The sequence below is a fragment of the Anolis sagrei genome, chromosome 2, assembly GCF_037176765.1.
Source record: "Anolis sagrei isolate rAnoSag1 chromosome 2, rAnoSag1.mat, whole genome shotgun sequence".
Classification (NCBI taxonomy): Eukaryota; Metazoa; Chordata; class Lepidosauria; order Squamata; family Dactyloidae; genus Anolis; species Anolis sagrei.
Window position 1 is genome coordinate 96,989,061 of NC_090022.1, and position 23,830 is coordinate 97,012,890.

Consider the following 23,830-nt stretch of genomic DNA (forward strand, 5'->3'; position numbering starts at 1 on the left):
ATTATAGTGGAAGCTAAACACTAGAATGAGGATGTAAATTTATTCATCAAATACTCAGCAGAAGAGCCAGGTTTTGAGGTTCTTTTTAAAGGTTTCCCTTGTGACCCGCCCACCCACCATGTGGCCGTCAAGTTAGAAAGTTTGCCCATGCCTGGTTATAAACACTGTAGTGCTGCAAAGTGGGATATATATCTGGAGTCTTTGTCAATACAGGGTTAAGTTTCAAGAGTTACAGATGGAAATTTGATAGGGGAAGGTAAGCAAACACTTTCTCCCTGGCAAGAATGCAGAGTGTTCCCATGGGAATGCTAAATTGCTCTCTGGCTCTCCTGCAGGCAAATTCTGTTTCCAAGCAATGCATTTTTCAGAGAAACTAAGAAAAAAATGAATCCTGGATTTGCCTGGATACAGATCATCGGAGCTTTCTTGATTCCATGGGAGCTTGCAGCCAATTCTTGGGGTGCCTGTATAGGCACTTTGAAGTGAAACAGATTTCTTAAATCATCTTCCTTCATCTTGTGCCAAAGTTTGACAATCCCATTTTAGTCAACCTCAGCAGAATAGGAAGGGAATGATTGCCTCATCTGGAAGGAAAGACTATCAAGTGGTCATGGGAAACCACTTTTATATGGATCTAGGGTAACTCTAGTTACCCTAGATTCATATGTACAATCTTACATGGGCTGTTTCTTTGAGATATGTAAATTTAACAGGAAGGGGTAGACATTAAACAGATTGGTAAATATTAAATGTAGTGCTGATTTGAGGACTCCGAAGCTCTTTGGAAATAGTGCAAAAAAATTGTAAGAGGGTCATAAATCATAAGTGTTTTGTTAAATCTGTACATATGATCAATTTACGATTCCCAGAGCCACCCCTCCCCCATCAAACACAAACTAATCAAAACATCCACCTCTGATTTTTTTAAAGAAGTTGGTTTGCTTTGAATGCCCCCCCCTCTCTCTCTCTCTCTCACACACACACACACACACACCGCCTCCCTCTCCCTACTTCTGCCCTCACAGTAGTGGCAAGGCTGCTTTCCTCCCTTCCCCTCCCTCTCCACTCTCAGTTAGCCTCTCCCTCACAGCCAGGCTCTCGCATGGTGGGGAAGAAGGTCCCGATGAGGGCTGCAAGCAGGCCCTGCCCTAGCTGTTCTCCCTCCATCTCCTCCAAGCCTGGGGCAAGCTACGTGCCTGATGGGGAGAGGGCCTGCAGTCTTTAGTTGGACCTTCCCTTCCACCAGGCCCATGACTCGCCACAAGAGGAGGGAGAAAGAGAGAGAGAGAGAGAGAGAGAGAGAGAGAGAGAACTCTCATACCAGAGGCCTTTGGTGAGGTTTTCTTCCCATCAGGCATGTGGTTCCTCCCAGCACAGGAAAGGGCCTCATCGCATAAGGTCGGGTGGCAGATGGAGAAGAGCTGCCCCATTCCCTGCAGAACTCCTCTTCTATCAGATATAGCTTAGCTCTTATTGGGTTTTTTTAATAATGAAAGGAAAATATCTAATTTCTTGTCATTTCATATTAGATACGAACCGGATCTCTTAGGAATTGTTCAAACCACTCTAGAATCAAAACAGGGGTTGCACAAATTTCATAAATACAAACAAGGTGGATTTTTAGAGTAGTGCACACCCCTATTAGCTGGCTTAAACTTCCTTGATTCTAGAGGTTGCATTGGTAGATTGTACAAAATTTACTTTTGGGGTTATATGTCTACTCGTTGTATGAATGCTCCATATTATATGCTCCTACACGGTGACCTTTCAGTTGCTGAAGTTCACGCCTTACACTACCAGGATGTTGTTAGGTATTCTAAGCATCTCTTCACAGGGCAATTAAGCATGACAATAAGGCAATGAAAGAAATTGCAATAAGGAATGGACTCCAAAAACAAATTAGACAAGCACTTAGACTGTGAGAACATTGTGGAATGTAAATGCAATTGGCCAGAGCAAAAGAAGAGAGAACAAAATTAGAACAAACTCTTCATGCCAGCTGTCTTTGTGCCTAGCCTGCATGATCTCCATTACATATCCTTTATAAGTATGTGAACACCAGAATACAAATAGTACTAATATTTTAAATCAAATTAGGCTGATGAATTTGTATATAGTGAAAGGGGAGAAAGCAATGCAATATCTTAAAACAGATATTGGAGTTTAGATCTAGATTTAGGTGTGTGAAACAGCTGGAGGAAGGGGATATTTCTCAACATCTTTCACATAGCAGTTCCTCCTGAAAAATGTGGAAAAGACCCCATAGAACTCAATGGAACTCTTAAAAGACGGTACTGTAATTGAAGGGATCCCTAAAAATTGGATTTAGGCATTTTCTTAATGCAGCATTCTTTCACAAACAGAGAGCAAATCCCTGACTACAATACAATTATAATACAATCACATCAGATTAATCAATTACAGGGATATTGCTTAAGGGCAAGAATTCTATGTGTCCTGCACATAGCCTTCCCATTTGGATAAGGATTGCTCAACAGCACTCACATCTATTTTTTTCCAAGACCTTGCATGGTAGAAAGGTCTGATGGACTTATGATTCCAGCAGGGTGCATTCATGGGCAAATAATAGCATGAAATTTATTTTACATGAACTAAATAATAACCCACATCCTATTAGTCTTAATTAGACTAGGTTTACTGGATGAATGGAATTTACAAATGTTGAACTTTTCATTCAACAATTGAGTCTGAATCTACATTGACATATCATCTAGTTTCTGAATCCAGATTACCTGATTTGACCTGGATTATATGAGTCTATACTGCATTATAATCCAGTTCAAAGCAGACAATCTGGATTCAGAAACTGAAGGATATAGCAGTGTAGATGGAGCTTGAGTGATTTTGGATTATTCTAGTTCGGACCAACCAATGAGAACTCAACCGTCATGTGGAACATGCAAAAACAAAAAATGCAAGAAATATCTTCAGCAAAGTGAACTGTGTTTCATCTTGAATGAATGAGTTGCATTGATAAGGATGAACTACTTGGTAGAAATCAGCTGTGGAACAAAAGGAACAAAATTATCTCTCACCCCCCTCCCCACCCCCCAAATGTGATAGAGAAGAAAAGAAAAATAATACCATTAGCATAACACTCTGCTTCAGTAATATGGATTTCTTCTTCAAGGGAGTAGCAAGCAATTACAATAATTTTCTTCCCACCCTGAGAAACTTTTCAAAAAGCACAGTTTTTGAAGTGCATTTGCAATTTAAGACTGGTTTTACCTCTGCTTTCATCTTAAGTGTAGTTTATAACACAGATAGTCATTTGGTAATCTCCCATTCACATCCAACCAGGGTTGACCCAGCACACCTTCCATAATCTGATGGCATATCATCACTGCAGATACTGTCAAGGATGCCAGCCAAAGTCTTCAAATAATAAAGTCTCACATCCCAGGTTAAAGGTCACTCTCCACAGGAATGTCCTTGAAGGGTCTCTGCTCCACAAAGTGGAAGCAAATGTACTAGTGATGCATTGCTCATCCATATTAAAAGACTCCACCAGCTTCCAATTTCAAAGTTCTAGTTATTACCATAGAGGCCTATATGCCAAAGAAATAATAACTGCCTCTTTTCATATAAAATGGCCTATTCATTGCATTCTGATGAAAAATACTGTCCTCCAAATCCCAATAGTAACAGGAACACATCTGGAAAAGATTTCTTCTTGTGTCTTTCACTTCAACTGCATTTTTTTTTGTCTGAAACTTTCATTGCCTAAACATTTAACCTGTGAGGTTTAGGAGTTGATAGATTTGCCCATCATTTTTCTAAAGCTATAGATATTAGTGGGGAAAAGATATTAGACATTTGTCATCATTATTTGTTCAAAGCACCACACAATTCTGTGCTCTTCCCCAAAATACCTTTTATTGTAGCCCATCCAGGCATTTCCTTGCCTGCAAAATAATGGGCATTTGATCAGATTGGTTAGGAGACGTATTATCAATATTAATTTTCTCTGTTTATTTAATGAAACTTGTTGAGACTAATCCTCATTTTCTAGCAAATGTTAAAAAGGGATCCATTTAATTAAAGTTAATGACCTTCATGGCTACAAAAAATTGCCAAGCTCAGAGGGAAAGATTTAGCACTTTGTTCTAGAGGAAAGAGCAAAATACTAAGCTCAATTAAATAAAATGAAATCACTGCAAAATATCATTTTAAGATAAATTAGGGGAAAATTGCAGTGGTATCTTGACATCCAGAAATTATCCAAAATAGGAAAAATGTGTATTGTATTTTTGGGGAAGAGTACAGAACAGTTCTAATTTTTTTAAAAAAAATCTTTCAATTTCTTACTCCTATTTTTTAAAGAATTAATTATAAAAACAAGAACAGAGAAATAAGGCTTAGATGTAAATATAACTTACTAGGACAATTTTATACATGGTAGAGTTCTAGACACTGATGCCTAAATTATGAAAATACTCTAGCATAAACTAATTTGATAAGCAGAATCATGAAAAGTATATGTATCTTGCTATTGATCAGCAACATCAGATATTATATACGCAAACTGTATATTCGTGGAAGGTGATTGTTTTTCATTTCAAAAACTATCTCAATAATGAATTTGTTGAAATTGAACATATTTTAAATTGATGCATTTATCTAACATGGGAATGAGGATTTAAAAGACAGCTTAGCTTCTACTAAGGACATGTTCAGTATACAGTATATATTCATGTATAAGTCTAGATATTGTAGTTTTAAAAAATCAACCCCGCAATCTGGCTCAACTTATCAGTGGGTCAATGTAAGTGTTGTACCTTAACTCTTTTTCATTTTTTTTAAAGTCATCCCTTCTCTGAGTGTTGAAAAGGAAGAGCTTAGCCTATCTTGAGAAAACCTTTAAATCCATCCATAACGATCTTTCTACTTTCTCTGCCTCAGCACCATTTACAGCTTTTTCCAATGTTTGGGCAAGCAAATGGTGCCGACAGCTGATTTTTGGTGCTTCACTGCAAAGGAGTGCTAAAAGGGTAGAAGGATTTCTGCTTCTTTCACATTCCCCAGGTATGGACTAGCGTTCACATTTTTCCACTCTACTGTGAGAAGGGGGTGGTTCCTTTGTAAAAATAAGAGTTAATACGGAACCTTAACTTTTAGCAAAATATAGAATGGTGGAAGACCTTTTAAAATGCTGGAGGAGAGTAGTTGGGATGGCCATAGGCAGCTGGCCTTCTGAGGTGGTGTTAGTACTTTCCTCTCGCTGCAGAATAAACACCAACTTATTCCATCTCATATAAAAATCCACAAACTGGGCTCCAAAACCTGCCTTAGACTTATACATGAAGGCAACTTGTACAAGGGTTTAGTAACTAATGTTAAAAGTAATGATGATGATGATGTAAAAAGTACAGTTAAAAATGTTATAAATCAAAAATGGAAAAATTAAACCTAGTTTAATCCCACTTTTCAGATGCTTTTAAAATATCCCAGTTTTCTGTCCTCTGCTTTCCCTTTTTGTTTCTGGCTACTTCCACTGATGAAAAATGTGAATGTAGTTTTACTTGGGAGGGGAGAAGAGTAGAGGGCAGAATCTTATCCTTCTCAGCAGTCTCATGATACATATATATTAGGGCTGGGCGGTTTCGTTTCGTTAATTTGTAATTCGTTAAAAATTCGTTATTTTTTTTATAACAAAGCGATAACGAACCATTCTGGAGCAACTTAAAAACGAAATGAATTTTTAAATTCGTTTCGTAAATGCTTCGGCTTCGTTATGTATTCATTTCGTTATCGGTTTGAGGTCGTTTCGTTATTATCTCCGCATGTCTGGGGCAAGTTTTATAGTTGTTTTTTGTTTAATTAGTGAAAAAAAATTATAATATCACACCAACAGTCAACAACAGAGGGAGAGGGAAGCTTCAGAAGTTCCCCCTGTCCCATTTGGAGGTTTTTTAGCATATTGCGCGGTCACGTCCGCCATTAATGAATCGATTCGTTATTGTTTCGTATTTGTTTCGTTAATGTTTCGTATTTTTTTAACATTTACGAAATTTCGTAAATATCGAACTTTTTAAAAGAAAAATTTCGGAATTCTTTTAAATATCGAAACGCAAAAACCCCCAAAAAACGAATCGATTTTAGAAACAAATTTTTCCGTTGTTACCCAGGCCTAATATATATATATATGATTCTACTATACACATTTTTGTCTGTTCAGTGCTTGGACTCAATAAGTAGGAGAATAAAACCGATGAAAGAAAAAGGAAAAACAAAATGCTTATCTTATAGCTGGTCCAAGATGTCAGGAATTCAAGAAAACCAAATATACCAAAAAGATAATTAAATGGGTTGTAAAGCAGTTGTGTGCAACAGAAAGTTTCCTTTGCTATTGAGAGATTACAGTTGCCTGACCCTGATAGTTGGCTGACTAATTGCTGTGCATCTGGTATTTACGCCTATGCCTGAGATGTCTTTTTCCCTATTTTGTTTGTATTACTTTTGTTGTGCAAAGGAAAGATGTGTATCCTTGATATCTACTTCCTCTGTCTCATTGCCCACTAAGTAGCATTCCCTATGCTCACTCTTGATTGCCTGGGAGTGTAGGGACAGGACTTACTTCTAGAGCCAGAGTCTCTTTTAGGTCTGACTGTTGGGAATCACCTTTCTCATATCCTTTGTTGTGACAGTTTTGTTAGCTAAATCTCTTCTAGGATTAGCTAAAACAAACAGATGCCAATTTTGTGGATTGTGTGTGTGTGTGGGGGGGGGGGTCTAATCAAACCTAACTAATTCTTGAGAAATGAAAGCCAGCATTGGGATAGATCAGACAGTCGATCAGACAGATAGATCAGTAGCTGCTAGCTTTCATCTGCCAGTGATTAATAAAATCTCAGCTGATCTAAGAAGAAGTCTGAAGAAATCTAGAAGAAAGCAAGAATGGGACTTAGAGTTACTGAAATAAATGGTTTATTAAACTGTAAGGCTCATTTACACCTATATTTCTAGGTATGTGTTTGTGGGGGAGGAGGGGACACTCTAAACCTGGCCTGCCAAGGGGGTGATGGAGCAATGAGCAATGCTTTGGCTTCTCTAACAAATGCCAGTTGTGGTATGGAAGATGCAAAAGTCATTTGGCAATAGTTTTTTTTCTATTGAGAAAAAGGTCAACGTTTCTCAGTTACTTTGACTGTCAAAAAGAAATCAAATTGAAATGTTAATCCCTTCTCCTCCTCCCCAATTACTAGAAGTGGATTGGCTTTCCACACTCAAAGCATGTCCACTGACTAGCTCCTGACCATCCCAAATCAGCAAACACACACACACACCTGAAGTTTTGCACTAGAAATCACAACATAAAAGTAATAGGAAGGAAGATAATTAATTGATTTTTGTGGCAATATAAATAAACACTTTCCAAACAGTCTCCTATGAGAACAACAGAAAATAACTGATGTCATGTGAAAAACAGCAACTGAAGAATCATTACCCTGATGTAATTGCAGTTTACCTGCCTTGAGTGATAAAACATGTAGTATTCTGTTTTCTTTTTTAAAACAAGCAGATGTTTTATTATGTTACCCATTATTTGATAGCAATTCCCAGCAGAAGGAGAAGCAAGATTTGATTCCCAGAGAGTGGGGTTTTATTTTGTTTCTATCCAGAATATACTGTCCTCCTCCCATTGCAACCCCCCCCAAAAAAAAACAAAAAACCACCAAACACATACACACACAAAAGCAAACGTGCAGTATGTACAGTGTTGCCTATCTCTTGCTTCTCATTGCCTGGGGGATTGCAGGGGTAGAGATAGGTTTCCTTACATTGTCATTAATAATTAATAAATGAAGACTGGATTTCAGTGGAAATGCACTGGAGAAATCTGCAATAATGTAGGGATGCCAACTACTAATAAGCAAGGCACTCAATTGCAAGAGCTGTCTCTTTTTTTTCTTAGGATCTATCACATCAGCGTTTTAAAGAGTAGGTAAAGCATTTGCACCTTCTTTCAATCCAGTGGCTGCCTCTTGCAGAATTGCGGGGTTTCTAGTTTAGGGTGAGGTTTTTTAAATTCTCAGCCAGAGAGATTCTCAGCGTCCCTAAACTGCCAGCTTTAGCATTCTGCAGAGGAAACCGCACAATTGAAATCAGGTGGAAATACTTTATCTATTCTTTAAAATGCTAGTGTAATAGGGTTGACTTGTAGAGTTGAAATAGACCACAAGGGCTATGCAGACAAATTACCTTTTAGGAAATACACAATTAAAGCACTCCCAACAGATGGTCATACAGCTTCTGCTTAAAAACCTACAGAGAAAGAAACTCTACCATGCTCCAAGGCAGTGAGTTCCACTGTTAAACGGCTCTTACAATCAGGAAGTTCTTCCTAATGTTCACATGCAATTTCCTTTCCTGTAATTTGATTACAGACGATTTGATGGCTTCAGTTGAAGTGAGGATTTGTGAGAACAGGCGCTGCACAATAATAGGTCTCTCAAATGAATTTCCTGACGTGTCGAGATCAGTGCTTTACAATATTGTTTCTGAACACCTAAAGTTTAGGTAACTGTGCTCCCGTTGGGTCTCAAAACTCCTAACAGAGTGCCACAAAAACCAAAGATTTGAGTGTGCAATCAAATCAAATCGTCTGTAATCAAAGAAGGGCGACCAGAGCGGTCTTCATCATGGACGTTGTCATGGCCATCTTTGAATTGTCGCACCCACTTATGCACTTTGTTTTCACTCATAACAGTATCACCATACACTTCACAAATCTGTCAATGAATTTCTGCAGCAGGCAGGTTCCTTGTTGACAAAAACCGTATCACTGAGCGAACCTCACATGCGGCGGGTGAGTTGATCGTCTTAAACATTTTTAAAACACAGAACAGAACCGTACAGGTTAGCTACAGAGCGGAAACTGAGCATAGTTGTTCCCGAGGCATGCCGGTACACGACGCACGCGCTCGTTGCGGTATGCGCACGAACTACTAGTGTCTACAACAAAACGGACCTTACTTAAAAAATACCCCTCGTATAAAATATATAAGGGAATCATCTTGCACCTTTGAAATTGAGGGGGGAAATCTAGCATAAACCTTTATGGACTCCAATCAGATTTGGGAAGGAACTATACTTATAATATGTAAACTATGTTTCAGCATTTTAAAAAGAGAACACAAATATGTATTTAATATGCACCTAAAAGTAAAGACTTACTGGTTATGTAATTATTTGAAATGTGTTATTTCCAAGATGTGCAGTATGTTATAAAGCTTACATGTGAATTTATCCACATTGGTACTAGAATGCTGGCATCCATTTAGAGTTCAAGATAGATTCTGCTCATAGTAGCAGAATATCCTTTTATATCATTTGATAAGAGCTTTACTATCAATATTACTGAAAAACAAGTATATTTTTCCTCTTTCCTACTTAATCCCCTGTCCACATTCCCAGACAAAGTCTGTTTTATTTATGCTATTCTTGCTGCAGTGAATTCACTCTGGTTTTGAACTATTGAGATAAATATATACAGGCAAGGTGAAAGATAGTCATGTTTGCTAAAGAATATTGAATGGTTAAATAACTCCACTTACTGGATCAACACAGCACATAATCTAAGATGATTTATTGCTTTGAGGAATTGAAAGGTTACTTGCTTTTTTCATGGTTGCCAATAACAGCATCAGAGATACCAGTAACACAGAATGTTTACTTATAGAGTGATGCCATGTACAGAAAGGCAACGTTTGCTGAACTGGCCCTGTTATTTTCTATTGTTAGGTAAAACTGACAGGGTACTGATGCACATCAAACTCCTTCAAAACCAGAGAGTATTGAGACTTTTTAAAAAGGCAAATGGAAATGTTATCATCCACTCTTGGACAAGGAGAAATAAACTATTCCCTAATATGAGCTGTTTTGTGAGATCTCTATAGCTGGATATTCCAAGGTAGAAAATATATGCTGTACATGATTATATTTTTTTTATCTGTTTGTTTGTTTTGTTCTGTTAGAAATGTAATACAATGTTCTGGTTGCGGATGACACGATAAATAAATAAATAAATAAATTATATTGTTCACAAGATCAAAGGGAAAATGCCATACAATTAACTTTGGGGCATATTTTCTTTTCTTCTGGAGCTGCATTTTTTAGCCAACACAGTAGTATTGTCAAAGGCTTTCATTACTGGAATCACTGGGTTGCTGTGAGTTTTCTGGGTTGTATGGTCATGTAACAGAAGCATTCTCTCCTGACATCATCAGACCTCACAACCTCTGAGGTTGCCTGCCATAGATGTGGGTGAAACATCAAGAGATAATGCATCTGGAACATGGCCATACAGCCTGGAAAACTCATAGCAACCCAACACCCTAGGGAAAAGTAATAGAAGAAATATCATTGGGTTGAAGCAGATTTTACTACCTTCTATCCCCCACCACAATTTCCAAAAGGCAGACCTCAGAAGATAGTGGTCACAATTATGCTACTCATGTAGGAGTCTATGTCATTTGAAGCCTCTCCCTCAAATGGCAGAGGAATGACATGAATGAGACTTCCTCATAACAGGGCATTGCTGTGGATTTGATTTCCTACTTTGACTTTGTTTGAGAGATGTCAAGTTATGACTTGCTCCTACACAAGGACTTCGGCTGCAACAGTGCACAAATCAAGCAGAGGTAAGCAAGCAGGAAAGAAATATGTGTGAGAAAATATTGATCAGGGATGAAGAATAGCAAAGATTTCTAACACCATCCATTGTTGAAGGGATGCTGAGTGTATTGGAACTCAACACATTAGCTACCCATTTCTAGATAATATTCATCTTCGGAATAATTAAACTTCTGTTATCCTGCTTTCAAGTAGCCCTATTATCCATTAGAAATGGATGGATCAATTTGTTTAACGTTGCATAATGTTCACTTTTTCAAAAGGGGGAACAAGTTCATACCATCCCTTTGCTACATCAATTTGCCAAGTTAATCTGCATAAAAATTAGATTACATTTCGGTTTGCATTTTCACCTACTAATTTTGCAAAACAAACTCATTCTATGCTACTTTCCCAGCATAATGCATTTTGATCTGCCATTTCCTTTAATGTTATCATTTTGTATATATTTCTGACAGGAGACCTGCTTTGCAAAATTCCGAGAAATGTAAAAGAAGATAAATAATTGTATTTCCATTTTCATATTAGTTCAGGTACTGCCAATTAGATTAGTTTGTATTAAAATGGAAACCAAATTTATTTCTCATGTATTCTTATTATTAATGAACAGATTGAATAAACTTATTAAATTTTCCCTCAAACACAGTCACACATTAGGCTAAAGTAGCTTATTTATTAAGACAAGCTTATTATATAAACATCAGCATCAGTGTAGCTTATGGAATATTTAAGGGTGAGCCTTCACGGGTTGCTTAAGCCATGGAATATCCAGAACATAATATCCAGACTAGTCCTGGAGTCATCATGATGGCAATCACATACATTGGGCTGAATTTACTGTAGCACAACTTTGGTTTCCTGTTTATCTAATCAAGCCTATATCGTATTGGCCCTGCTAGACCATCATATCATTCTCTATGTTCACCTGTCACTTTTGTGATACCATAATGGGATGTGTATGAAAACAGAAAGGAGGGGGAGACCAACCCCTTCTTTATTGCTGGTTGTATATGTGTTCCATTAAGACATCATCAAAAGAGGACATAAGGAAACTCCATGGCTGGTGGAGAGTGGAAACTTGTGAATGAACTACAGGAAAAGAGGCACCTTACTAGTTTATTTTAAAATCCCTTCCATATTTATTGCCAGATGTGAAATAAATTCCCCTAAATAGATGATAGGAAGATAACAGAAGGAAAGACCCTCTTTCCTTGACTGAATTCTCCTGGCCTGTTGTAAAGATGGACAGAAGAAAGTTGAGAAAGAAGAGGAGGAGATGAAATGCTGGAAAGTGAGATAGAAAAGAGTCCCTGTTGTGGTTCTTTCAAAGTCCCACTATAATTTTCCTTCTCAACTGTTACCCTTTTGGGTGTGTGACTGAACGGTGTTAGAATATTGTCACACCAATCTGTTATGCAGCTATTTATTTATTTATTTATTTATTTGCTGCATTTGTTGACCGCCGTTCTCAGCCCTAGGGTGACTCACGGCGGTGTACAACATATAAAAGACAATTCACTACAGCTACAGTCATGTTACTGTATACCAGAGCTCCTAAAACATTTTCCATATACCCCAGGTATACAGGTATATAAAATAGGTATCAAAATCAAACCTTTACTCATAAGAAATCAACATTTGCAAGACTTGCTAAACAGGCTGATTTTCCTTTTTGTGAAGTACAGCAGAATCATTTTTTGTGAAGTACAGCAGAATCATTTTTATTGTAAATGTTGCAAGTTGTTGCTAACATAACTGCAAATGGGTGGCATTGAGAAACATGTTGCCAAATCTTTTGTGACCCCAACATTGAGCTAAGGCAGGCCTGCACAATCTGCAGCCCTCCAGTTGTTTTGGCCTCCAATTCAAAGAAGCCCTAGTCTGCTTGTCCATTGGCCAGGAATTCTAGGAGTTCGGTGGCAAAACAGTGGGAAGATCGCAGGTTGTGCAGGCCTGAGCTAAGGGGACTGCATTTGGGGTTGGAAGCCACAGTTTAAGAAGCAATGTTTAAATAATAGATACTGGATCATACATACTAGATTGAGCATCTTCAATATTGCACTTCTCTTCAATATTCCAACTGCACCGATGTGCTATTCTGCAATCCATGATCACACTTTCACATGCCTTCACAACTCCACCCTTCTGAACCACTATAGTTCCTTTTTAAAATCTTAATTGTGGGATTTCAAGATTAAAAACTAGCAAACAAAAAGAACCAAAGATATGTGTAAAATAAATGGAAAACAGCCAGTTTGGGAATGGGAGGAAAAGGGGATAATCCCACCCTATGATGTCATGTTACTGTTAGTATGTTGGCACAGAAGTAGAAGAAGCCATTGCATCAAGGAAGGTGTGGGAACATTGTAGGATTGGGAGCTATAGGCATGGCCAGCTCAATAGCAAGGACAAGGAGCTGCTAGAAGAGCCAGCAGAGAAGGTGGAGGCCAGCAGTTCCCAGCAGTCTGTCTTGCTTAGCTCAGCCACTGCTGCAGATGAGCCCTCAGCAGAAGCAAAAATGCTCCAGCATCCTGAACAAAAAACAAAATCTTTAGTGTTTGACTCTTCTGCAGCAAATAACATTGTTTCATGGTTTGAGTCCAAAACTTGTTTGCTCTTGTCCTGGAATCTGACTCTGCTGCTTCTCGATTTGTTACTCAAGGACTTTTGGCTTCCACTCCTGGTAATCTGACTTCGGAGTCTGGCTTCATTGCTTGTTTGAACAGTGACGCTGGACTGAACATTTGGATATTCTGTTGCTTTCCCAAGATTCTTGTAATCCACTTTTCTATCCTGGGCTGTTACTGTTAGCTTTCAGACCTATTTCAGTGAGCTTGTGTAGATTTGCTCCTATACCGCTGCTCTGTTTATGACAGCAATTGGCAAGTTTTATTAATCAATAGTTAGTTAGAGATGGAGAATCATTTGGGGAGAGACTCATAATAGGATGCACATGACATTACATGGTAGCAACCATGACCATAGATCCTGCTGCAATTCCACATTGCCTGCCACGTATGATAAGGCCCCTAGCTGCTTAACTAAATGTCAAATAAAGCAAGGAGAAAGAAGAAAGCTAAATGCCCCAACAATTACTGGTTTGATCGGAAAATTTCTGTCCATCCCAGAGTACCAGCAAATACCGGGGGCAAAGTCACTTTTTACCCTACTTTAGTATAAATTTTTATAAATTAATGTGAGGAAATAATTTTCTGATGACTGAGTTTCATTAATTTAAAAAGCCACAAAAAGGTTTGTAGGTTGAAAAAAAACCCTTAATAGTAAGAAAGCAGGCTATTTAAAAACAACCTCTTTTTACAACATGCTCTCATAGTCATGTTCTTTGTAAGAGCATTTTGAACTTCAGCTATTCATCTCAAATATTAAGTATCTTTGAAATTAAATGTGACCTTTTGTTCTTACACCATATCCAACCTTCCATGGTGATGTGTTTTTGAAAGACGAGCAAAAGAAAAGCACAGTTATTGTTCTCAAATCCCCATTTTGTTTTGGCATTCAAATGTACCCTAAAATGTTTTATTACTTTGTTGAAGTCTTTCCTTTTACATGCTTTAAGAGCTAAATGTTCATTGCTTGTTGGGTTCTGCCTAGTTGTAAATGGCTAATTTACAACACATTTATATTTATATAAAGGTGTAATTTATAAAGATATGTGCCCGAACTATCTTTGGGATTATAGATATCATTACGTTTAGGATGTTAGGGTGTTTCTGATATAGTGTAGAACAAAAACAAAAAAATTAAATACATTTTCTGAAGAAGACCATCCTTCATGTAGTAGCCAAGGAAATAAAATAGAAGAATATGCTTCCTTTTCATCCTCCCTTTCTTTTTTTGCAATATTTTGGCTAATTGGAAGTGACTTGTGTACTTAATTGGGCCATAAATGATTGTAACATCATTATAAAATCTCTTCAAAATCATAGTTGTAATGGTATGATAGTCAGTATATACAAACTGGTCTCCACTTGCAGCATAGAAACTTTCTTTTCTTCCCCTTGATCTGTTCAGTTCCACCAGAGGTTCGATCTCAAACCTGTCAGAAGAACAGGGAAAAGATATGCCAGTAGAATGGGAAACTCTTTTTCCTATGGTGTCCATTCTACTGGAGGGAAGCCATGGTAGAATACAATTCATTATCAGGAATTAGTCACTTCCCCCCCCCCCCCCCCCCGTTTAAGTCATGAAAATAAAATTAATTACAATATCTGTTTTTGTAAATAATGTTAGAAGTTTCCTTGCATAGTAGTCTAAATCTGAAGGATTTTATTCTCCTATTTCAGTCTGCCTATGTTTTGATATTATAATATTGTGTGTACAGATTGGTTAATCAAGTGCCCTGCTATAGCTGACTTCTCTGGTTGAATTAGTGTGCAGTGCCTTTCATGTTCTTTGATTCATGTTTGGGCGCTGTGTTTGGTGGTCTCTATATAGACTTGTCCACAGCTGCATGGTATATGGTAAACTCCTGCAGTGGTTAAAGGATCCCTCTGAGGATGTTTGCCACATATGCAGGTGAAACGTCAGGAAAGAATGCTACTGGTACATGGCCATACAGCCCAAAAAAACCCCACAGCAACCCACTGATTCTGGCCATGAAAGCCTTTAACCAACACTGAGACAGGCATAGCTTACTTTCTTGCTGTAAGCTGAGGAATATGAGAGGGGAAAAAAAGAAGCGACACCATAATTTAGACATGTAATTTAGTTGAACATAGAGGGGGGGGGGGATTCAAAAACAGATTTATAAACACATTTGAGCATATTTATAACCTTTGCCTAGATGTGCAAATTTCTTTCTATTTCAGTTTTGATCACACTTGACTTCATTTACATTTAAAGCTTTTTCTATCTCAGATAGGAAGAAAATAGCAGATTTCAGTAAATTCATATAAAAATGAAGCGAGCAAAAGTCTTGCTATCCCTTCACTTAAATATTCTATGTCTTTTTCCTACTTCTTTCTTCTTCTATCTGCTGACTGGGCTTGTGGATATGAACACACGAAACACTGAGATCACCATCAAATATTAGTAATAGTTAATTTTCTTTTCCTCCTTTTAAAAAAAGGCATTTAATATTATCTCCAGCACTTTAGTTTCATAACAGCAGGTGCCAGGGTGGCCAGCACATGGAATCAATGTTCATGCCAAGCTTTGTATCAACCTATACAACATTCCCCTATAGAAGGATTGTATTATCACCTGAGTGAGCTATTTTATGTGTTTATGATGGGCAGTCTTATCATTATTTAAAAGGTAGTGCTTTAGTACTGTCACTGCAACCTAGTTCTTCATCTCCCACTTAATGGAACTTGCTAAATGAACAGAAAAAATGTTGTTCTCATGGAAGCTAGACACGGCACAGCATTTTCCAGTGTTGAGGCAGACAAGAAGAAATGGAGTCTATTTATATATAAAGAGGTTGGCATGTAATCCCACTGAGTTATTGCCTTTTGTGAACTCAGGACTTGTCAAATGCAGCAGAACTAATTTCAAACAGGTTGTCAGGGGTATGTTCGCAAAGCCCTAACAGAGTACTTCCCAGATACCAAAATAAAATATAAGTGACAGGAATAGCCCATCAATCATATTTCTCATACAGGTGACAATAACATGACTACCTTCTTGGTTTTTAACCTCCCCCCATTTGAATTTAAATTTCTAAACAACAGGCTACATTTTACATGTGGCAAAATGTTGCAGATCCAGCTGCCTAAAACACTTGCCTACTTGACAGCCATAGTGATGGATGAGTAAATTAAACTGTAATTATTGTTGGGCAAATATCCAAGGGTTACTCAAGGCCTACACAGTATGGAGACCTCCCTCCAAAAGTGTATGTGAATTGCAGGAGCAATTCTGCTTGCAAAATCTAGACCGGGCTTTCCAGCTGCACTTGGAAGCCTTTATTCACCTGGTGATTTGGGTAAATTGTTCGGTGGTTCAATTAATGCTTGTCTGTGTGAGGGATGAGGTCCAAGGAGACCCAAGTATTCCTTTCTAATCCCAGCCTAACAGAAATGACTTTGAAAATTAATGGTGTGAGAAGCGTGCTGGTCCTGTTTTTTTCTTTTTTTGCTGATCCACCGATAAGCTCAAAGCGATTAGAACACACCTTCTGTAAATGGACTAAGACTTCTGTCAAGGTGAAACTGAAATAACTTTTATGTACCTGATTCTCCTTCCCCAGTAGAAAACCTGTTTGCAGAACATAATTTTGTAATGCTTTGTTTCTTGAAAAATAAGTTTGCTAGACTTGAAGATTGCTGGAAGGCCTGACAATCAGATTCCTGTCATGCCATTGCAGATGTGCAAGAGAAGACTCTTATTACTTATGGGAGGGGGAGAACTCTAAACACATTCAGAAATACTCTTCTTAATTCACATGTGCTATAAGTGTATCGTGAAAACTGATAACAGATTTCAGGACAGAGCCAAAAAGCTTGTGTTGCTGCAAGTGGATTCAGATTTTATTTCTTTGTTTGTTTATTATTTAATATTCCAGTGTTATTCCAATGTAGGAACTAAAGTGGTTTACAATAAATGTATTACAATACAAAAGTTCTAGAATAGAATCATAGAATCCTGAAGTTGCAAGGAGCCATAAAGACCATCAAGCCCAACCCCCTGCTCAATGTAGGATCTCCGGTTAGATCATCCCCAGCACGTAGCTGCCTAGACTCCCTTTGAAGACGTGCAGAGAAGGAGAACCCAACACCACCTTAGGGAAATGCCTGCCATCCCTCTCACTGGCTCTCACTGCCAAGAGGTTTGTTCTAATGTTCAATCAAAATCTAATCCCCTATTGCGTAAAATCATTAAATGTGGCCATATTATCAGGCCTATCCTCTCCTCTCTGCTGCAGCCCTTGAGTAATTTAATAGTGCTTTTGATGCTGGAAATTTGAGGTTTTTTAAAGCCCTGTGGATACCGAGGGATGCCTGACAAGCTTCAATAATTGTGGATGTTTTGAGTCAGGAATCAGGAAGCTCACCAGGTTGAAGACAAATTAGAGACTTTATTCAATATGCAGAGAAGGCACACTTGTACAGCAATGGGTGCTCAAAGAGTACAAGTGTAGAAGCACAATCATAAACAGTCATTTTTATACACAAGAATTCTCATGCATTAACATTGCTACGTTTTGCAAATCCCTCTTTTCCCCCTGATTGGCTTGTGCCAAGAAAACAGACTGCCTCTAATTGGTCAGGAGGCAAGTCCTTGCTGGTGCGTGCCCTGATTGGAGGAGGCAACAGTGCCGCATCTGGGGATCCACTCCTAGCTGGACAGGGAGGCTTCCAGTGGGTTGGGGACCTTCCAGTGGAGAGGTCTCCAGGCAGAGAGAACAAAGGGAATGGTTGTTCCAGACATTTTCCCATGCTGGAGAGACAAAGAATAAGTCCCAGAAATGTCTATTGTTGATGGGATTGCAATCAAAGTTTCTCCCTAGACTTTTGTCCTGTTGATAGCTGGGATCCCAAAATGGAAGTTTCGAGTAGCAGGCAGATGGCCTTCTGCTGAGATCCAGGAAGATCCTTTGTTCCAGTGTCTGAAATTGTTCAAAAGGTTGTTTTAGAAGTTACTGCCGTTCAGGAGTTTATGTACATCTGCCTTCTATTTTTAATACTAATGATATTTTTTTTAAAAAAATCAAATATAGTTCACATGGTGTTCTTGGTATAGGCTTTTAGAGGGGTGAGGAGACAGGTCTGTTTGGGTTGTAACTTAGCTGGGGGAAAGGCAGAGAGAAAGATCATGAGGCACTCTCCAGTGAAGATCTGGAGATTCACTCCTGCGGACTGGCTCAGGTTGAACAGTTGAGCCAAGGGTGTGTGCATGTGTGTGTGTGTGCTGGGGGGGGGGGGGTTAGGGGCTATTGAGTTGGGGTTGCTGCTAGTCTTGGGAGGCTCAGGGGAGGCTGCAAGGACAGTGGTCCTTCCCATTAATCTGGCCTTCTATTCATGGGAAACTACAACTCCTATGGGGACTGAATTATGTCTCCGTTTGATTAGGACTGGGGTTGGGGTTCTTCAATAACACTTTCATGTCACCTAAACCTTCTTTTCATGAAGCTGGACATGCCCAACCTCCCTATATATGTTTTGCTCTCCATACCTCTAGGTTGTGCATCTTTTAACCTGTTCAATTTGCCTTCTTACAATGATGGACCTGGACTTTACTCCAGATGAAACTTGATGGATACAGAATATATGGTTGATTGTTTTATTTTATTCTTAATGGGATTCAAAGCATAAATTAAAACAGAGTAATCAAACCAGTATGAAACAGGAAAAAAATTACAAAGCATTAATGGTACCATCATTTAAAACATTTAAAAACCATCAATATGTAAAACAAATAAAATACTTAAAATACACAAAACATATTAAAACCATATACCCAGTTGCATATCAATCCACTCTGGTTAGTCAAGTCTGAAGACCTATTTAAACAATGATAAAACACAGCAGAGATGGGCAAATTGAATATTGCCACTTCTAGTCATGTATAGGCATGGGTATAGATATAATGTTGGATCTTAAGTACTTATCAGATCACCTTTGAACATGGAAGATAAGCAGGGTCAGCCCTTGTAAGTACTTCAGTAGGTGACTGCCAATGAAGCATGGTTGCCATAGGCTATATTTCAGAGAAAATATCTGGCAAAGTGATCATCATCGGCGCTCACTCGTGTCCAAGTAGGATGACCTTCCAAGCATAAGGTCTTGGTAGTGACTGGAAACCTGTTCTTGACTCACATGTCCTTCCATAGTGAGGACATAAATTTCCAGATGGAAGGAGGTCCCAGCAATGATTGGCCTGGCATGCCTTCCTCTTGATGCGTTTCTCCCTTTTGCCCTGCATTCATGCCTCTTCGAATTCCACAGCATGGTTGGTAACAGCTGACCTTCAGTTAGAGAGCTCAAGGGCAAGAGTTTCCCAGTTTTTAAGGTTGACTTTAAGCCCATCTTTAAATCTCTTTTCCTGTCCACCAACCTTCCATTTTCTATTCTTCAGTTTGGAAGAAGAGTAACTGTTTGGGAGATGGTGATTGGGCATTTGGACAACGTGGCCAATCCAGTGGAGTTGATGGTGGAAGATCATCGCTTCAGTGCTGGTGGTCTTTGCTTCTTCCAGCATACTAACGGTTGTCCGCCTGTCTTCCCAGGAGAAAGTGAAAGTTAAGCAAAACTTAAAGACAACTCTATAAAATTAATGGGGTAACAATAAATCAACAGATGACTTGAAGGCAAATTCATTGATATAATGGTAATCCTTCAATTAGCAAGGAATGTATCTACTATGGAAATCCTCACACCTCTGATCTGCTGATAGATAAGGTAATTCATGTAGGATAAGGTCAACAAAGGCAGGTAAGGAGGAGAGTTGCATTGGATCCCTATGAGATATTGGAGGACAGTACACTCCATTGCAAACTATTTTTCATATATAGAAGGTATGGTAACATCATACTGTTATCTTTTCATTAATGACTCCCATTGATATTTTGGTAAGCATTTTCTTTTAACTATCCATTAGGCTTGTTTGATAAAAAAAATGGTTCAAAACTCATTTTGGATGCTGGTGGTTTGGATCTAAAGTCAATTCCGATTTTCACAGAAAAAAGTTCAAAACTTTGCAAAACTTCTGAGACTTCCAAATCCTTCATTAATGGCTTCAAAGTGTTCTTCCCTGTTTCACTGGGTGGTCTTTACTCCGAAAGTAGTTGTTTTACTCCAGAAAAAGGGGGGGGGGGGGTAAGCAAAGGGAAGAAATCCATCCACTCTAGTTAAAACCGCTTCTCTCACTTAAGACTGAAGTGGGAGGGAAAGGAAAGCAAGGGAATCCATCCACACCAGTTTAAACTGAGACGGGAGGGAAAGGAAAGGAAGGGAATCCATCCACACTGGTTTAGAACACTTCTCTGGCTTGAACTGAGGCCAGGGAATAGAAGGGGGGGGGGAGCTGAATCATTTCTGACTCACTTGCTGATTTCTAAGAGAAATGGCAACGCTGAATCATTTCCCACTCACTTACTGATTTGTAAGAGAAATGGCGGAAAAAGCTTCGGTAAGGCAAAGGAACTTCCGGTTTCCTTAAAAACTTTGAAATCACTTCAAAAAGGAAATCTTTCCAAATTTATTCTGAATTATGAAGTTTCCAACCGAACCATGCCTATTATCCATCATGACACTGGGAGCTCACATCCAACCAATCAACCAATTAATCAACCAATTGCATTCAAATTTTAGAAATAACTAGTTGAAAATAATGAATTGCTTGTGATTGATATTTTTCTTTAATAGCCAAGGGATAATTGAGTTACATTGCAATGATAACTTGACTGAGCCTAATGAAGGTTACCGTAACTATTTTAGATATTTCCAATTGGCAACATAAATAGCCATGCTTTTAATTGCTTTTCATTTCCTATATTCTGTAAACTGCAGTATTATTATTAAACTAACTATTATTGAATTTCTTGAAACTATACAATAACAATTTAATTTTAAAGCAACTTTCCAAGCTTTCTTAAATTAAAGGGTTTTTCATTTTGTTGTGTTGCATTTTGTTTTATTTTGTTCTTTCCCCTAGTGTGCATGATATCAAATCTTTTTGAATTTTTCTATCTTAGTGTGATAACTCTTGTTCACTATAAAGCAGTAATTTCTGAAGTTTCCACACAAGGACCCTCTTTTTCTATCTTCATGCCTTTCTTCTTCTGGAGTCCAAAATCAAAGAACAAATATTTGACAGTGAATTATTTGATTGGAAAAAGAAATGGACATGGATGTTATGAATCTGATCTTGAAGCCTTTGTCAGATTCAGAAAATAAAGGGTTGACTTCATGGCATGTGGAAATTTAAGAGGCAATAAGTAAAATCAGCCAGTAAAGAAAGCAGACCTTGTTTACTTAACTGGTATAAACATTTTCACTTTATGATAGCAAGGATTACAATGAGTGAAATGCAGAAGATACAAGGTTTCTGCCAAATGTCAGTAGGAACAAAAATCCAATCAACTTTCCCATCAGATAGGAAAGCTGCACTCCAGCATTCTACTAGATATGTCTAACTTTCTCTCTCTCAAAGAAAAGCATGTCAGAGGCTCTCTCATCTTTGTTTAAGATTACAATATAACTGCAAGGAGGGATATCAGAAAACTCACATTTTGCCAGCATTTTGCCAGCAATATGTTTGATAATAAATATGTGTGATGATCTAAACAATGACAGGAAGTATTTAGACCTTGCAAAGACAATATGTTCATTGTTACCTTGGAAAGCAGATTTATATATGGACATTTTGTCATCCATGAGAAATAAAGCCTGCTTCGTAGCAACAGCTTATACGAGACTTCTGCTGTTTGGATACACTTTAAAGTAGAGCTTGGAAAAAATGTTTTCTTGAATTACAAAAACTGTAATTTGCTGAAGATTCCAAAAGTTATAGTTCAAAAAGGTAAATTTTCCAAGCTAACAGGAAATAGTGATTACTTAAAATCGGAAGTGTACTCTTCTGATCACCTCTTTTTGTGCTCAAAAATGGAGGAGAGGAGAATGTCTCCCACAGATTTATCTCAGTTTGCTCATACTCCCCCCTATACATATACATAAAAACTGCCATGAGGCCCATATTGGGAGAAAATTAGTATATAAACCAAATAAATAAGTTTTAAAAGAAAAGAGAGAACGCTCCTAAAGTTAACTAAAACTCTTCTTCCTTGATTTTCTTTCTACCTGAAACAAAGCAATCATGAAGGGTTTTTGGAACTGGGTTGTTAAAACAGGCCTATCATAGATCTTCAGAATTGGGGCCCAAAAATTGAGACTTAAGGATGGCCCCTTATGATTTCAAAAGGCATACTGATGATATTACTGGGGCAATGTTATAAGGGCAGGTCCTGGTGATGTTATTAGGCATGCTATTTTAAGCCCCATCCACAATTACACAGAGTGTGATATTCAAATATAAAGCACTAAATCTGACAAATTGAAAAAATAAACTTTTCAAGGAAGGACTATCATCTTGAGATGTCTTCCCCTTCACTGGAGCTGGAGAAGAGGGGCCAGGCACTGAGATCTGGGAATCCTAAGAAATATAAAGCACTAAATCTGACAAATGGAGAAAATAAACTTTTCAAAGAAGGACTATCACCTTGAGATTTCTTCCCCTTACACTGGAGCTGGAGAAGAGGGGCCAGGCACCGAGATATGGGAATCCTAAGGAAATATCAGCCTCAGTACAATAGCCGCTAGAAAATGAATTTGAGTTTTGTAATCAGTTTAACCTCCAGCATGGCTCACCAGATCTGTTAAAACTCTATAATTTTGACTTTCGACACTTGTCCTTTTAACAAAAATGTGGGGCATTCTTGGTCTCACCCAGGACAAACTAGATATGGTAGTGATTGCCAAGTTGGTTTTGTGTGTGTGCCCAATTCATACATAAACTGGAGGTGAAAGTCTAAATTTAACTTTAAAAGATGTTTTCAGATGAGAAATTCCCAGACCTACCTTTTCTCTGGTCATATCTGCTAAAGGCACTTTGATTGTACTTTTCCTGCATAACGGGGGGGGGGGGGGGGGAGGGGGGGACTTTGACAGCTGTTCAAGACTACCGTGCTGGCTTCTGATTGGTCCAAAATGTGGATGGCTAGAATCCGCTCCCTGGTTGGTTTGGGTCTTTGTCCAATGTTATTGTTGACTCCAGTCATGGCAAGAAATTTAATAAACTGCCACTGGATTGTTTTATCAATCTGCCCAGGAGATGGATGTTGCGAGCAGAAAGGAATTCGGTGAGTCAGGAGATAATTGTTGTGGTTCAGCCTATGATTGTTTCATTGCCTTGGATTCTAGAAAATGATGATTAAGGTTCTGCAGACCCACAGGGATCTGGAAATGGGGATTTTAGACAGGGGAGTGTTGATAGCCATTATGAAGCTCAGGCTTTTGGGCCTGCATTAGATGTTCAATTACAGGCAGGGGGAATTCATGAAAAAAGATTACTATAAGGCAAAAGGAAAAGTCAATGTGGGTTTGCTGAATGTCTCCATGGAGCCACAGAGCATAATTCATAATTTTGGGGTCAAATTTTCAATAACAAAAATTAATTATCTAGTGTAGGATACCTTGAGTTTATGATGCTCAGA